This window comes from Cornus florida, unplaced genomic scaffold (genome assembly GCF_030987335.1).
Source record: "Cornus florida cultivar Cherokee Brave unplaced genomic scaffold, ASM3098733v1 CherokeeBrave_3.0.0_Hap2_Chr10, whole genome shotgun sequence".
Taxonomy (NCBI): Eukaryota; Viridiplantae; Streptophyta; class Magnoliopsida; order Cornales; family Cornaceae; genus Cornus; species Cornus florida.
In genome coordinates this window covers 84403509-84420210 of record NW_026775580.1, presented here as the reverse complement: position 1 = coordinate 84420210, position 16702 = coordinate 84403509, and the positions used below count along the sequence as shown (strand labels likewise).

The window sequence follows — 16702 nt, the reverse complement described above, 5'->3', positions numbered from 1 at the left end:
ATAATATAGTAGTCCAACCCTATAAATACAAATAATTTGTTTAATAAAAAAAAATATATATATATCATTCGTTGTTGAACCTGTATAAGAAATACTTCAATAATTTTTTTTTGTAACTTGTGGTTTAGCCAACTAGGTTGGATTTCAAATTTGCAATAGGTAGTAGGTTCTTTAGTAATTACAAATAGGTAATAAATAACGTGAGGGACCAGAAAAAGATTAGGGAAGAAAGTAAAGAAATAGACAGTCAAAGGAAATTAGGGTGAAGGTGGAAATGTTTGTACTCAGACATGGAATAACTAGGTTAATGTTGTTGAATTGTCTCAATTGCTTGAGTTATGGCTTTGAATGCTCTTGACTTGCCCTTATTTATAGCCTTGGATATTTGGTTATTATTAAGTGGTTTGAATTGCAGCTTGGTAATAAACTCTACCTTCACCATAGGTCAATATGAACCTATTTACGCTTTTGCTGCCTAAGACGTCAATTTTATCATACTGCTCTATGGCAATCCGTTAGCGGCAAATTAAATAATTCAACTATTAGCGAAGTGATGGTAGTTAAGTATTAATGGTTTTCCTGATCTGTATATATGTATAGAATTTGAGTGATGGCCCATAAAGGGCAAAGAGTAGCCCAAGGTTAGGTGGGTTTGTTTTCTACTTGGGCCTTGGGCCAGACATCTTATGTATTGAATGTTAATGTGGTTAGCCTCGGCTAAATTAAATATGTATATGGTTTCTGTTATTTTTATAAAATTGAAATTCACATTTCAAAAAAAAAAAAAAAAAAAGAAAAAAAGAAAAAGAGAAAGCCCATTCGAATAACTTATACAGTCCAATGAAGAAGACCCGTCCCAACCAACCCAAAGGAAGTAACAAAATAATAACCATTTATAATGGTTGAGGTAACTGTTACATGTGGTTGTTCGTCATAACTGCGATACAAGCCAGCGATGGCAGCGAAAGTGGAGACCACAAAGCTTACATGTCGCACCACTATTGGAGATCAGTTTGAAGGAATATGTGGAGGGCGAGAAGATGCCGGAGCAAAGGACCAATCATCAACAAATTTTGAGAAATCAAAGTTCCTTAAAGCTTTCAAGGTGCCAACAATGGAATATGTAATTGACTTCAATACTTTCATTTGCGAAGCATGTGAGTTCCTGGAAACTCTATTATTTCTTTCTTGCCATATGTTGTAGACTAAGGTTGCGAGTGCAAGGCGACATACAGTAACCCTTGGAGAATCATGGTTCCAATGATGACACACCCAAAAGACAAATTGGGCCTAATAATTGTTCAATGTGTAGAACCTGCACTTGCCCTAAATAAATCTCCAAATAGGCGAAACAAAATCACATTCTAATAATATATAGGAATAAGGTTCAGGGAATCTTGAGCAAAGATAGCAGTGGGTACCAAAATTAAGGTTAGATATACATTTGTTATCTAGTGTGGCAAGTTTGGAATGGACTTCAATCCATAGGATCAATTTATGCTTAGATAGAGAAATTGGTTTTCATACAATCTTGTACCATGGTGCATTGGTAGGTGGGGGAGATAAAGATGTGATGGTGTGCCTAAAGGTATAACGCCCAGATGGACCAGCACTCCATACAATTAAGTCACTTAAATTGGGAGATGGTTGATTGAGTGATGAGAGCTCAATAATTAAAACTATAAGATCAGATGAGAAAATTCAAGTATTAGATGAAATGAACTGACTAACCTTAGTACTATATGAGTACCCCATGGATTTAATGGAGTCTTTATAGTGATGTTGTGAGTGAGGACCATTGTTAAGCTAGTTATCTATCCAGAAGTAAGTGTTGTGACCATTTCTTACCTTATGCTTAAAGAGATGTGTGATACGCCTGGATTTCCGGATGCGGGTTGGCCAAACCCACGCCCGATTACCTGAGGATATCAAACCAATTAGTAACAAATTAACACAGAATACAATTAAGATAAACAGGAATAAATAAAATTGTTGAAAAAAACTTAGAACGATCATCCAAAACTGAAACCTCAGAATAAAATTTTATAGATAAAGAACTATTTTAATACATCCAACTTTTCCATTTTTAGTACAACTCGAGATTCCATCTGGTGGGCCCCTAATAAACTCCAACACTGGAAAATAATAACTGAAGAACTCCAATGATAAACCATGAATAAAACTCCTACATCGTTGGAAGAATGAGTAACCGTCTTTGCTCAGCACGAACAAGCTTTATAACCTGGAACCGTCCGTTACCTGAAAAATAATAATAGGTCAGGCTCACGAACAAGTTCTAATCTAATTGCAATCCATACAGAGACCCGATATGCAGATACACCCTAAATACCTCACAATATCTATTTAGTCCATAAGTATATATATATCCACACTAAGGACATTTACTGGACTACAATAGGGGTCTCAACCTGAATAGAAGACATCATGCGAAAACGCATCCAAAGGTGGGCATGAGTACTTAGACCTAACAGGGTACACCTACCTACTATATCCAGCTACGCACCCACTGCATATTCGCACCCTAACCAACGAGCCTGAGACTCAAGCTCATCTCGTGATACCATAATCATATATTTAAAGTCCATCCAAAACCAGAGTATGTCATTCAATTATTCATTGAAGTGACATACAAAATACAGTCCAGATAGTCACTCAACTTTTTCAGTTGATATTACTTAACTACAACCAACTAATCCAGAAAGTCACTCAACTTAGTTAGTTGATTTGACTTAAACACATTGATGGATTCAATATTTTACAATCCATTCTTTCCATTTGGTAGGTTAGGTCTTAGCGTTTTGAGCTAAACCATCCCTAACATGCCATCGTCCCATACCGGTGCATACAATCCTCCATAATCATATAAATTACAATATATAAATAACAGTTTAGTAATTTACAGTCCAAAACATTATCCAAATAATTGCAGGAAGATATTTAATATTCTAGCAATTGCAATCCAAACGATAATCCATATAATTGCTGAAAGGATTTAATATTTTAACAATTAGCCTCTAACTCATGCATAGATCAAATTCAATACATCAATGACCCTATATTGCATTTAGAACAAGTTTTAAAAACATATTAAATCCCACTAGATTGCCAAAATTAAGCTTAGGCAATTTAAGTTTTCTTCCATCCGTTAACCGTTTACAAAATGCATAAATTTTATATGGTTTGTTCCGTTAATTCAGATGTAAAATTTAATTAAAGATCCTATTAACACCCAAAATTAACTTCTTAATCACTCTTTAAAGTCCCAGATTAATCAGGATAGTTCCCATGCTCCAACAGTAACAACAGCTCGTAAAAAAAAAAAAAATCAGAATACCTAATATTGAAAAGAGCCTGCTCTAAGTCTTGGAGAGCAGGCTCTAAATAGCCTAGAGCCTTCTCTTTTAAAACAAAGAGCCCTCTCTTTTGGCTTGGAGCCTTCTCCTTTTAAATCCAGAGCCTTCTCCTTTCCAAAGAGCCTTTTCTTTCTAAATCCAGAGCATTCTCTTTTCCTTACTACACGTCTTCTGCTTCATCTCCGGCATATCCGATCTTACTGTTCTTCCTCTAAATTGAACTTACAGGTCTTAAATTATATCTAGTATTAATCCAGACTTCGATTTATTGCAGTAAGATTCAGTACCAAAAATAAAACAGTGGTGACTTCTATGCTAAAACAGAGACGACAAAAGCCATACATGACAGAACTATTGCAGATAAGTTTTCACAAATAACAGATGATCAAAGTCAAATATAAAAATTATGCATTTTAAACAAGATTTATATTCATACTATAATCCAACAAATTGTTAAAATTAAATTAAACAATTCAGTTCCTCCCATCCATTAACCGTATGCTAAATTGTTTACTTTTATACTGTTCCATTCTTTTGCGTAGGACATAAACCATGCAATAAGAGATTTTAATAACTCTTAAAACTTCACTTAGGAACCCCAGTATTCTCACAAAGCAGTTCAGGAAACATTAAACCATCCAAACATTGCTCAGAAAACTTTAGAAAACAATTCCCGTAGGAGAGCCTGCTCTAAAACTTGTAGAGCAGGCTCCAGAAAACAAAAGAACAGGCTCCAAATTCTTAGAGCCTTCTCTAGGTAGGTAGAGCCGGCTCTATAATGGGGGGGGGGGGGGGGGAGCCGGTTCCCTCCTCCTGGAGCCGGCTCTCTCTCCCTCTCTGAGAGCCGTCTCTTGTGTCTGCTTTCTGCGACCTTCTTCTTCAACGCCGGCCGCTTCTAACACTTTTTATTTGGTTTAAACTGTTCCTAAGAGTCTTAACTGTGTCCAGTATAATCCCCATGGTGTGTTTATATCAGTTGAAATCCAATACAGAGGTTACAAGTTTTACAAACTAAACATGCTTTATGAACACAATTTAAAACTGACATGCACGAACTATACTTGAACAGATTTCAACACATACAGAGTATCAATACAGCATCTAATATAACTGTAAAACTCAGTTCATGATTTTTTTTAACCTTAGAGGCTACCTAGGTGCACAGAACACAAGCCAAAAGGAAGAAAGAAGAAAAGAACTTGTCTGTGATTTCAATTATGAAATCTCGGCGTCGTGTCCACTGTTACAGCAACACGAACCACTGTAAAGCCTCCTAGTGCTCCGGGATAATCCACCACAATCCCACCTTGGTCCACTCTGTTCTTCTCCTTGCCAACCCTTACAGTGCTCTGTTCCTTCTACCCTCTGTTTTTACAGAATTAACTTCACGTTTTTTTTTTTGTGCTATGAGTTATGAGCGTAAACCCTAGGCTACAGCATAATCGTTGTATTTATAGACTTAATCCTAAAACCCTAATCCTTGTAATATTAGAGACAGGGCCCTAATGTTACCCAAAGTCAGCCCAGAGAGCAACCAAGATTTATCCATGTCGGTTAAACACACTGTCTTTCTAGGGACCCTAGTTAATTAACGTAATAAACAAAAACTCATTTAACTTATTTATTTTAAAATTAATAATTACTAAATTAATTCATTAATGCAATTAAACACAAAATTAAACAATATCAATAACTCAAACAATCCACATAAAACAAACAAACCCAATTAATTCAAATATCATTTAATAAAAACAAATAAGCAATTAAACCAACAAAATTAACACATAACAAATAAAAATATAATAAAAGAAAAATTAAAAATGCCGAGACTATCCTTTTAAAATTAGGGGTATTACAAGATGCCTAGCCAGTGGCCATAGCTGGAGCATTTTCCTCCAATTTCAAGAGCAAGATTAAATGATCTTTATTGTGTAGAAATAGTCGTATTTGAATAGGTATGTTTTGCACCAAGTCACCCAAATTCTCTGAGCACAATTAGTTTTGATCTCCCAAATATGTTTGAGTATAGCTGCATTATTAGCAATTTACAGGTTGGGAAGCCCAAGATCACCTTCTAGCATAGGCTTACAGATTGTAGCTCAAGCAATTCTTGCTCCAGTTTTCTTAAGTTCAGTACCAGTCTATAAGAATCTTCTTAGAAGAACATTGAGATCAGAGATAACTTTTTAGGCCCAATGAATATGCTAGACCAATATATCTATATGAGAGGCTTTTGTTGACTAGTTGTTGATCCTTGTTGTAATTTTGCCAAGCAGTGATTGGCATTCGGCATCGTTGAGACCTGTTGAAATCAAGGGAATTCCAAGGTGTTTGATTGGGAGTGACCCTATTGGGACACCAAGAAAATCAGAGAGCCTGAGTTGGTATGGTCGATCCAAATTACAGAAAAGACAAAACTCTTTGAGGGATTAATTACATGACCAAAAAGTGTAAAGAAGTGATTGAGTGCAGACTTGATGATAGATACAAAAGTGATATCACCGTGACAAAATAAAATTAGATCATCAACAAATGAAAGGTGAGTGATTCCTACATCCTTACAACTGCAATGGTACTTGAACGAGGGACATAGGCCAACAAATCTTTTAATGATCCTTGAAAGTATTTAAATAGAGATTACAAAAAAGGAAGAGGATAGTGGATCCCCTTGCCTTAAGCCTTTAACTTCCTTAAAGAATTCATGAAATTCACTATTCACAGCTATGGTGAATGAAGGAGAAGTGATGCATGATTTAATTCATTGTACGTATGAGCTTTGTTGGGTAACCAAAAAGCTAAAGAAAGTCATGTACAAAATCCCAACCCGTAGTATCAAATGCTTTCTTGATATCCACTTTCATGCACACCGGCCTTGAAGACAATGGGGAGTTGTGATACTTTCTCATGAGCTCCTGTGTTAGAATGATAAAGTCAATGATCCTTCTACCCTTCGCAAATGTAGTTTGGGTTGGTTCAATGATGAGTGGGAGAATGGTTTGTAATTTGGATGCAAGCAGCATGGCTATGCACCTATAGATCACCTTACAACAGCTAATTGGCTTGTAATTATTAAGTAAAGTGGGGTTTTGGGACTTAGGAACCAGGGAGATGTAAGATGAGTTACATTGTTTCAATAGCTTCCCATTATAGAAAAATTCTCTAACATGCTTAATAATGGATTTGCCTATAATTGGCCATGCATATATGGTGGGAAAAGTGTCTATTACAGCCATCAAGCCCAAGTGTTTTATCCTTACTGATTGAGAGGGCGCATTATTGAATCTTATGATCAGAGAGAATGGTCTCAAGCGAGTCAAGCATATGGCTAGGAATTTTTTGCTCATAAATGGTGAAAGGACATCAATACTATAGTGAGTAAGGGGTTTTCACCTAGAAGATTTTTAAAGTAAGCAAGTATTTAATCTTTGATTTCACTCTCAGAATTAATAGTGGAACATGCAGAAGTAGTGAGACTGGGAATCTTCTTTTTCTTGGACCTAGACAAGAAGGACTTGTGGAAGTAAGAAGTATTTGAATCCCCATGCTGGAGTCAAATAACCCTTGATTTTTGCCTCATGACATTCTCCTCAGCTAGTAGGAGATTAGCATACTGAAGGGAGAAAGCTTTCTATATAATTCTCAACTTCTCATCCTGTAGAGATCTATCCAGGTCAGATTGATACCCATTGAGCTTCTCTTCGACTTTCATGGCTTGTGATGTTAGATCAGAGAAGTTGTCCCTGCATGTTGCTTTGAGAGGGTGCTTAAGTGCTTTTAACTTTTACACAACTTGGAATATGGCAGTTCATCTAACAAAAACCTTTCATTCCTTGTAAACAATAGACATAAAGAGAGGGTGAGAGCACCAATCATTGAAAAACTAAAATGGATTTGCTCTTGCATGAATAAAAGTATTAATTTTGACTAAGATGAGACTATGGTCAGAGATGTCAAGTGGGAGGAATGAACATTCTGAATTTGGAAAGACTAAGTGCCACTTGTAGTTGATCAGAGCCTTATCAATCTTTTTAGCCATATATGCAACACCTGAGGTTTTGTCGTTCCAAGTATAAAGGATGTCATTGTATCTAAGGTATTCAAGCTCAATATCAAGAAGACAGTCCTTGAATTCTGAAATGGTTGGGATCCATTTGACAGAGCCTTCATGCCTTTCATTTGTGTTGGTAATAACATTGAAGTCACCACGGATTAGCAATGGGGAAGAAGTGAACTGTGAAGAATGAGAAATGATATCCTGCTATAAGGAACCCATTCGGCAGCAAGGTTAGAACCATAAATAAATGTGAGATTGAATGCGGTTTGTGTGTCAACCAATGATATGGAACAATGAATAGTTTGTTTAGTTTCACGTGTGAAAATAAGATCAATATTTCTGGAGTTCCAGATAACCCAAATCCTACTAAGTTGTGAGTAAGGGTAGTTGTTGAATAACATCAATATTACAAGGAGCAACTTTAGTATCTATAATAGAAAGAATATAAATCTTGGGCTCAAAGATGAGTTTTTTTAGCTCAAGCTATTTATGGAGCTCATTTAGGCCCTTAATGTTCATGTAATGATAGTTATTTGGAAGGGTGTTTATGGGAACCCTTAAGATACTTCAAACCTGAAGATTTGGTTAGTATCATCTTTGGCAAGGTCTTAGAGCTATGATTCTTGGATTTTCTCATGGCCATATTCCCAACCCTGTTTGATGCATTGAGTGGAGGACCAAGATAGATGGTATGCTTAAGGAGGTCATGATCAGTTAAACTTGCATCATCTGAGTTAGAACTAACCTCCATAGCTAAGGAATCAGTAGTAATGGGAGAAAACATTTCATGAACAGCTTTAAAAGTTGACTCTGATGGGTTGTAGGGACTCTTACATGTCTTGTTAATGAGCTGAATGTTGAATGATGAGAAATCAATAGTGAACAATGGCTTACTAGTGGATGGTGATCAAGATCCTTGGCAAGTGGTAGCGGACAGGTGACAATATATATCTCGATCACTGTTAGCTAGCAGTAGGGATGTTGCAGTAGTGTGATACCCCCGAATTTTCATGTGTAGGTTGTAAGTAGCTTTACCTTTTTTTTTTTTTTTTTTTTTTTTGGAGACAAGTTGCCAAGCAGTGGAATGCACACAAGTTGGTTTAGAAGTCGGGTGGGGGGGGGGGGGGGGGGGGGGAATTGGACAATTGGATATAGAGAGCATGACACTTCTTACAAAACCCTGTGGGAAAAAATAGAAGTCGATTTTACCTTAAGCTTGTATATCATAGATTCATATTGCAACTAACCTTAAACTAGTTTCTTACAACATATATTTGACGTCACAACTGCTTGGCAAAAATGCGAGCATGACGTTTGCTTGGCAAACATGCGAGCATGACGTTTGCTTGGCATGTTTGGAGAGTTTGATTCTAGAGTATTCTATCCTAACTTCGTAATAAATTGTGGAATGTTGCATAGAGATAAATTAAGGATTGTATGATTTGGTAGTTTAAAGAAATTATAAAAAAGTGGAAAATATTGTAAAGTTTGTACAATATGTTTAAGATATTTTAGAGGAGTGTTTTAAAGAGTAGAAGAATATTTGTATCCTAGAGCTACAACAAGGGGTGGATGTCTATATAAAGGAGTAGAGTCTTGTTTTTTTGTAGCATTCAACCTCGAATAGTAAATGGAGAGCTAATTAACAAGTAGACGAGTCCCCCAGTAGCAATATTGCCATGTTCAACTGTTTGAAGATAAAAAAATGTGTCTATATAAGAATAATCGTATTTGGAATAACGAGGATAAAGATTCGGCGCGAAAATAATAGGGCTTAGAAATAATAGGCTTATATGATTTCAATTTTGAGTATGCAGTAAATTCTCATAGTACATATTGATCTTTGTATAGGCAAAACTTAAAATATTAAAATACTAAAAGAACTCTAAAATTCAAACACTAGTAAAAATAATAATAAGTATAAATAAAAATCCTAAATTACTAAAATTCTTAATTCTATCTTCATCTTTTTTCCTCGCTCATCCAACGAGAAATGCGGGTCATATGTAGTTTTACTTCTTGAGTTACACTTTGTTCTCCATTAATTCTTTTCCACTAAGAAGAACTCTTAATGGAAAGTATCATTGAAAAAACTGAACCATATATGCCATACCAATAACCTTCTTAACACGGAAGCTGTGGACATTTTTGTTCACTCAGTCCCCTAGCTATATGATTCATCCAGAGGTACGTAGTCTAGAAGGCTTCATTCCTCCACTTTACCGACAGGCCACGATTGTAATTAATTACCATGTTGGTTATTAAATGTGAATGCCCACAATCAAAAGTATCCATGGCAATTTCAAGGAAAAGCCTTAGAAAGGAAGAATCGGACCAACTAGATCACTCCGTCAAAGATAGACTATAATAAATTCTCTCCATACTCTAACTGGATTCCATTCGTCAACCCAGAAATTGCAAAGAAGATCAATGTCTATTTTTAGGAGAGAGTGGGCTCCATCTGCATGCTCCATTCACTAATTCCACAGACATTTCCTTACAAACTCACCATCCAATGAAAATATAAGCCTTTGCATCACTAATGGACTTCGAGGGAAGTTGTGCCAGTCCACATGGTCCCACGTTAAATATTCCTAATATAATATACTTATATGCCAAGAAAATTTAGCTATATGTATTTATTTTTGGGAAAATTACATATAAATGGAGTTAAAGTTTCGTATTTACTTAGAGACTGAGTCAAAGTTCCATATTTCTCTAAAATAGATTGCTGAGGTGGCACATGGTTTTTTACTGTTTAGAAAATTGTGGTGCCTAAAATGCCCTTCCCTAACAAAAAAGTACTACCTTCAGTTCAAAAAAGTAGTACATTCAGTTCAAAAAAGTAGTACATTCGAAGAAAAAGTAGTACCTTCGCGGGTGTTTAAAAAACATGGTACCTGGACACCAAAAAGTAGTACCTTCAGTTCAAAAAAGTAGTACCTTCGAAGAAAAAGTAGTACCTTCGCGGAAGGGTATTTTAGGCACCACAATTTCTAAACAGTAAAAAACCATGTGCCACCTCAGCAATCCATTTTAGAGAAATATGGAACTTTGACTTAGCCTCTAAGTAAATATGGAACTTTGACTCTATTTATATGTAATTTTCTTTTTATTTTTTTATTTTTTTTAGAATTTTAAACAAACTCGACACTCATACTTTTACTAAGATTCAAACTTTTATTTTTTATTTTTTTTTAGAAAAGGTGAATTTGTACCGATTAAACTATTGCGTATTTGGTATTTTAGCTAAGTACTTGATCCTATTTCCCAAGTCTTTTTTAGTATTACAATACCAATAAATATAGAATAGCAGTATATATATACTACTACATTTTTCATATTTTAATTCTTCGAAATTAGTCAAAGAATTCATTCTAAAAGGTGGTTTCGCGTGGATAAATCTGTTTTGTCTGCCAATTTCCCAACCGACTTTCACAACTTCCACATCCGCCGCCGTGGCCGGCGGCGACGACGACTCAGTTTGTGATGGATAATTGCTCACCAGTCACCAAAAACTGCTCTTTTTCTTTTTCTTTTTTTCCTTTATGCCGTTTTCCTGGAAAATTCATAAAGACTTAAGTGCATGTGCACGCATGTAAGTAAAATCTTGCACTGCAAGCGCGTCAAGGATTTGGAATAAGTTTGAACTAAAGACCAACACTCAAAGCTACAGCTAGGTTTTTATACCTAAGTATGTATCACTATCGCCTCATGCATGTATAGTGGCTTTTTGTTAGAGGGGCTCGTCCAAATCAATATTATGATCATGCCCAAACTTACAGTCGTTAGTAATTAAAATGATGCGCTTATTGCAGCAGTGATCACTCATATTGTTGCGGACTTCCTCGATCTCTATATCATTTTAATATTTAAGTATATATAATTAGGTTTGCCATTCCATGGCTATAAATTACCAAATGCTTTTTCTCTCTGTCTAGCAGTTGAATGTTGGTACGTACTGGAACACCATATGACCCATTGACCCATAAGATCAAATGAATTATCAACAGGCTGTAAAGTAATTATATATCCACGGTTGTCAAAGCTGATTGTGTGTATATAATATATGTGTGTGTGTTTGTGAGTGTAAATATATATAGATGTGGTCCGGCCAAGTAGGTTTGAAAGAGTGATGACCACTTATGTACGTACTGATCATAATCAATTAAGGTAGCTACCCAAGCTATGATGCTTGCATGTTCGGCATGTTAGGTGTTGGCATTATATATTACTTATAAGTCGTGACGTGAAGGAAGGGTTTGGCAGTGCTACCTTCTCTGTACTCCTACAGTTACACCATTTTGTTCATCCTCATTCCTGACCTAACTAGCAATTGGGCAAGCCAACCACCTTAATCGAAAACTCATAAAGTTGAGCTCGGTTGAGAGAAATTGTTGAAAGTTATATGTGTGGATCCGTCCTAACTGTTTAGATCAACGTGTTTTGGAGTTGGTCCGTCGTGACACTAATTAATTAGTTAAATTATTTTGGCAAAAGCATTTGATATCCCCATATTTAACTTATTAGAGACGAATATTGCTTTGAATTAATTAACCCTAATACAGCTATATGTATGTGTGTGTGTGTATATATATATATATATACACACCAAGAAATGAAATAATTGAGTTATGACTAGTGCATGTGATTAAAATCTTTTGTCTTTTTTTTTTTTTCTGTTCGTTGTATTTGAATTTGTGTTATTCTCTATCCGTTTTCTAGTACCAATAAGGCATTTTTCCTCTCTCAATCGTACAAAAAAAAACTGACAACTGTAGGTTATATATGTCAATTGAGGAGACCCTCAAATTCTTCTTCCCTGAAGCTTCTTCTGTACGTTGCTAAATAATTAAGCAATTGATGTTAATTTCCTCGAAGTTTCGTTGGATACCCTACCATATGACTAGCTACTACTAAAGAACAATTATGCTTCATTATTTATCGAATATATGTAAGCGTCAAGTGTTTGGTGAGAATATATTATATATATATGCTTAGATTTCACTGCTTCAGTGTATTAGACACCCCACCACTCCAATCAGTTACATAATTTATTTCTAGCATAAAAATATTACTAAAAAAGGAAAATGTATCGCATTAATTATTTAATTTGTTTGTTGAGGAAAATAAGGAATTAAGAAGAGAACAAAAGGGAAGAGGGAGGGAATAGCTTTTGGTAGAGGGGAGAGAATATAGATGATATTACTTTTGGCTTTCATAATCTAATAGTGAGGAGAGAAAGTATACGGTTTAATTTTTCATCTTTCAATATCTATTCTAAACGCACCATAAATCCTCAGCATCATTTTATCAGCAGAACTAAACGCACCATAAATACTTCACCATATTTACTTTCCCTATTTTACCCTATAGTCTTGTGTTACTTTAATAAGTAAGTGATGTGATGCTTGTCGCATTTTCAGTTGCTCTTGTGCAAGAAGCCCTCCTTCAACTGATTCTCCACAATATAGAAATACATACATATATATATATATATATATATATATATATATATATTCTCTGGACGGCAGTGGAAGAAAGAGACAATTACTCGATCAAGTATTGGATAGTTCCGAATAGCTGCTTGCACTGATCGAAACTTTTTTCTGGTGAATCTGCGAACCGACTGCTGGTCAACAAGGTTAGCATAATCCGTGCATTATCCAATTATAAAAAAAAGAAAAAGAAAGGTTAAAAGTGAAATATGTGATACTTATCGGATTATATTCTTGTTTAATTAATTCTTTGGCAACTAGTCCTTTTCGTTTTCACATTTACTTTATCTTTTATATTGTCAAAAAACGAATACAACTTTATTCTAAGATTGCAATTTGTGTCATTCGATCACTTCACATCATATATTTGATTCCTAGAAATTGTTGGAGCTAAAGAGACAAAAATGAAAAGATAAATCTAACAGTCTCTTTCATAAATTGAGAATATTTACTTTCATAGTCTTGTTTTCTCGTGATCATTATCATCATCATCCTTACTTTAATCTCATATGAATTGGGTGGACCACATAAACTCTCTCTCTCTCTCTCTCATTTCTTCTATAACATTCTATTTCACCCAGAATGTTTAATTTTTTAAAAATTATTTTTAATAATCTTATCTCAAGTTATTTCCGGTTGTCCTCTTTGCCTTTTACGTACTCCTATTACAACTAGCCTTCTTTGTTTGTCTCTTCCTATAGTTTTATTTGTAGCACAAACGAGGTGTTTGTGTTGAAATGGAAAGATTGGAAATTAAACCTGAAATTGAGTGTTATTTGAACCTGCTCCTATCAAATTTATGCACATTCTGCAAACTGGAGGACACCTTTTTTTTTTTTTTTTTTTTTACAAGCTTTTCCTACAACTTGATTTAAGTATAGAGATAAGATATTTCTGTTGATTCCAATACAATCAGAATATATATATATATATATATATATATATATATATATATATATATATAGAATTTGCTTTTCTGAAGTGTCTGCTTACATTCCAAGCGCTCTCTCACTCCCTTCTTTTTGATAAATTGAAGAATTTTATAGAGAACAAAAGAACCCTCTTATACATTAACTTCATTTTAGTAGAAATGTGGTGCTCCAGCTGATTTTGGGATATTCCAACCAATATTAGACTTTGATACCTTATAAGTTGATTTGTTTGACAATTAAGTTTCAATGTTCTTAGAACTTTGCGTATTTTACAAATTGGAACTCCTTCAATCTGCTCTATTTCCTATCTAGCTGGAGTTACGCTCCTGTTACCGGAATTGGGATGCAATACATGGTCAACTGTTTATTGCTTTGTGCTCTTTTGGGCTCTTTGTTTTGTATTTGGGCCTGGCCCAACTTTCTTTCCATTAGTTAGCTATGTGTCACGCCCCACCTATGGAGGTTGTGCCATGCAGGCGACACGCAGACACTGAGTAGGACGCTGCATGGCAACTGCATGGTATGAGAGTTTTTAGAGTCTTCCGGAATAGTCTAGAGTTGTGTGGAAGATTCTAGATATGTGTAGAAATGTGTAGAAGTGTGTGGAAGATTCTAGAGTTCTCTAGAGTTGTGTGAAGTTGTATGGAGAGTTCTAGAATGTTGTAGATATTTATGGATAAGTATGGAAGTGTGAAGAAAGTGGGAGAAGATTCTAGAGAATCGATCTCTACCATTGGTTAAAATGCATCCTAGCTGTCCATTAGGGATGGGGATGCCTATAAATAGAGGTAGGACTTTATTTTGTAGACAACAAGTCCTGGAGAGAGTTTGAGAACTAGCATTGTACAAAGCATTCTTCGAAGTAATAGAAGTGTTCTTTTCTTGCCAACTTAAGTGCTTTAGTGTGTGTGAGTGTGCAAGCCAAGTGAGGAGAGGGCGAGGGCCACTACAACACTAGTAAGCGCACGAGAGGAGTGTGTTGGCTAAGGAGTGCACGGGAATTAGGCTGACCAAGTACTTGTAAGAATAGAAATAACGTCTTGATACCGTACGGGAGTAGCTAGAGTGGTGCTGAAACTTTAAGCCCTTTAGCTAACTTTGTTTCTCTTGCTTTTTTTGCAATTAAACTTTAACTTTCAAAAAAAAAAAAAAAAACTTTTTCTTTTTTCGTTTTTTCTTTTTGGTAGAATAAGTGAACCTAACAACCTTTCACTTTTGGTCCACAAGTCCCATTTTTCTATGTAGTTTCTTCCAACGTAGAAAGGGGTGCACAACGGTCAGTTTCAGGCTAAATCAAAATCAAATCCATCACAACGTTTTCTAAAAAATTAGAATCAAAACTAGCGACCCTTAAACCAAATTTAATCTTAAAAGACCAATTTGATTCGATTCTGAACTACCATTTTAGAGCTTCTTAAAAATATAATGTAATAATACACTATTAAAGGTGTGAGGTGTCCCCAAGCCTTGGTAGTCCGGTAATACATTAAAAGTAGAAATATAGCATAGAATGCCAAAATTAAAGTAGAAATGTTACAATAAATAGCATTGAATTAAAGTTATTGATCAGCTGTACCTTACCACATTACAAAAATTTGAGATTTCAAAATTGCAAAAGGTAGTGAATCCTTTAGTAACACTATTTTTCGTAACTGGTGGTGTAGCCGACAAGGTTGGAATATTTCACTTTTAACTATTTGCGGAAGGTGAAGAAATAGACCAATCAAGGAAATATTGGTGAAGGTTGAAAGGTTTGTACTCATGACATAGAATAACTAGGTTAAGGTTGGTGACGTGTCTCAATTGCTTAATTTCTACCTTGAATGCTTTTAACTTGCCCCTATTTATAGCTTTGGATTTTTTTGTTATTATTTAGTGGTTTGAAGCTCAGCTTAGTAATAAATCCTACCTTACACCATACGTCAATATGAAATTATTTACACTTTTGACCCATAAGATGTCAAGTCTCTCACATTGCTCTACAACCGTTCGTCTAATGACGAATTAAATGAAATTCAAATTTTAGAGCTGTGACGTTATCATTAATGACTTTCATCCAAGTGATGTTAAAAGGTTTTTGTATGGGATGTGTTTTTTTGCATTATTCACATTGAGCCCGCTAGATGAGCATGCTCAAATTTCTCATCATCTAATCCAAAATTCTTATGAGTGTCCTAGTGGAATTGTATAGGTAGAGGTCTACCATAACACTCCGTATGGCAGCAATCTTTAATTTGGGAGCTCATAGGTGCAGGGCCTCCCGGCGTGGTCTTTGTTTAATTCCCGAATCATTTAGATTTTAAAACTTGAAGGAATATTGCTTCATTTTGGGTCTCTGCATTCAAGGGCGGTTCGCGAATGTGAGAGAGTGGAGAAGTCACAAATCGTATCATAGGTATAAAACAAAATACTGTCTCCGTCACTCAGTATCGCAAATATCTTAGATGAGATATATTGAAAGTTGCCACCTATGCCTCCAACGTGAGTGGCATTACTTAATTCATTAGTGCTTGAGTGGATTGGGGAAACATTTCTACCGACAGAAACACGGTTCAAGGATGACAACGGGAGCTTCCATTGCCAGGTGGAAACGAAGTCTTATCTTTCCAAATGTTGCGATTGATACAAAATATACAAGTGGCCCATACTCCAAAGAGTTGAGTGCTATATATATATATATATATATAAAAGATGATTTGTTTCGTATAATACTCAATTGTTTTCAAATTAAGATATAGTATAGGTCTGAATTTTGTTTTTAATACCATCTTATTAATACGACTTTATTTTGACTCAAAAATAAATTTATGTGTGGGTTTTCAAGACAGACAGAGAGAAAAAGGT

General features: G+C 35.3%; 1 protein-coding gene across 9 annotated transcripts in view; it reads left to right on the top strand.

Annotated features, from left to right (window-relative positions):
* The window catches only part of LOC132279506 (calcium-transporting ATPase 10, plasma membrane-type-like), a 60327-nt gene that overhangs the window by 5631 nt on the left and 37994 nt on the right, over positions 1-16702 (top strand). For all 9 annotated transcript variants that reach the window (XM_059781498.1, XM_059781496.1, XM_059781497.1 and 6 more), the window contains exon 2: positions 12855-13072. The gene's annotated coding sequence lies outside the window, so the exon portion shown is untranslated. The remainder of the gene's footprint in view (positions 1-12854; positions 13073-16702) is intronic.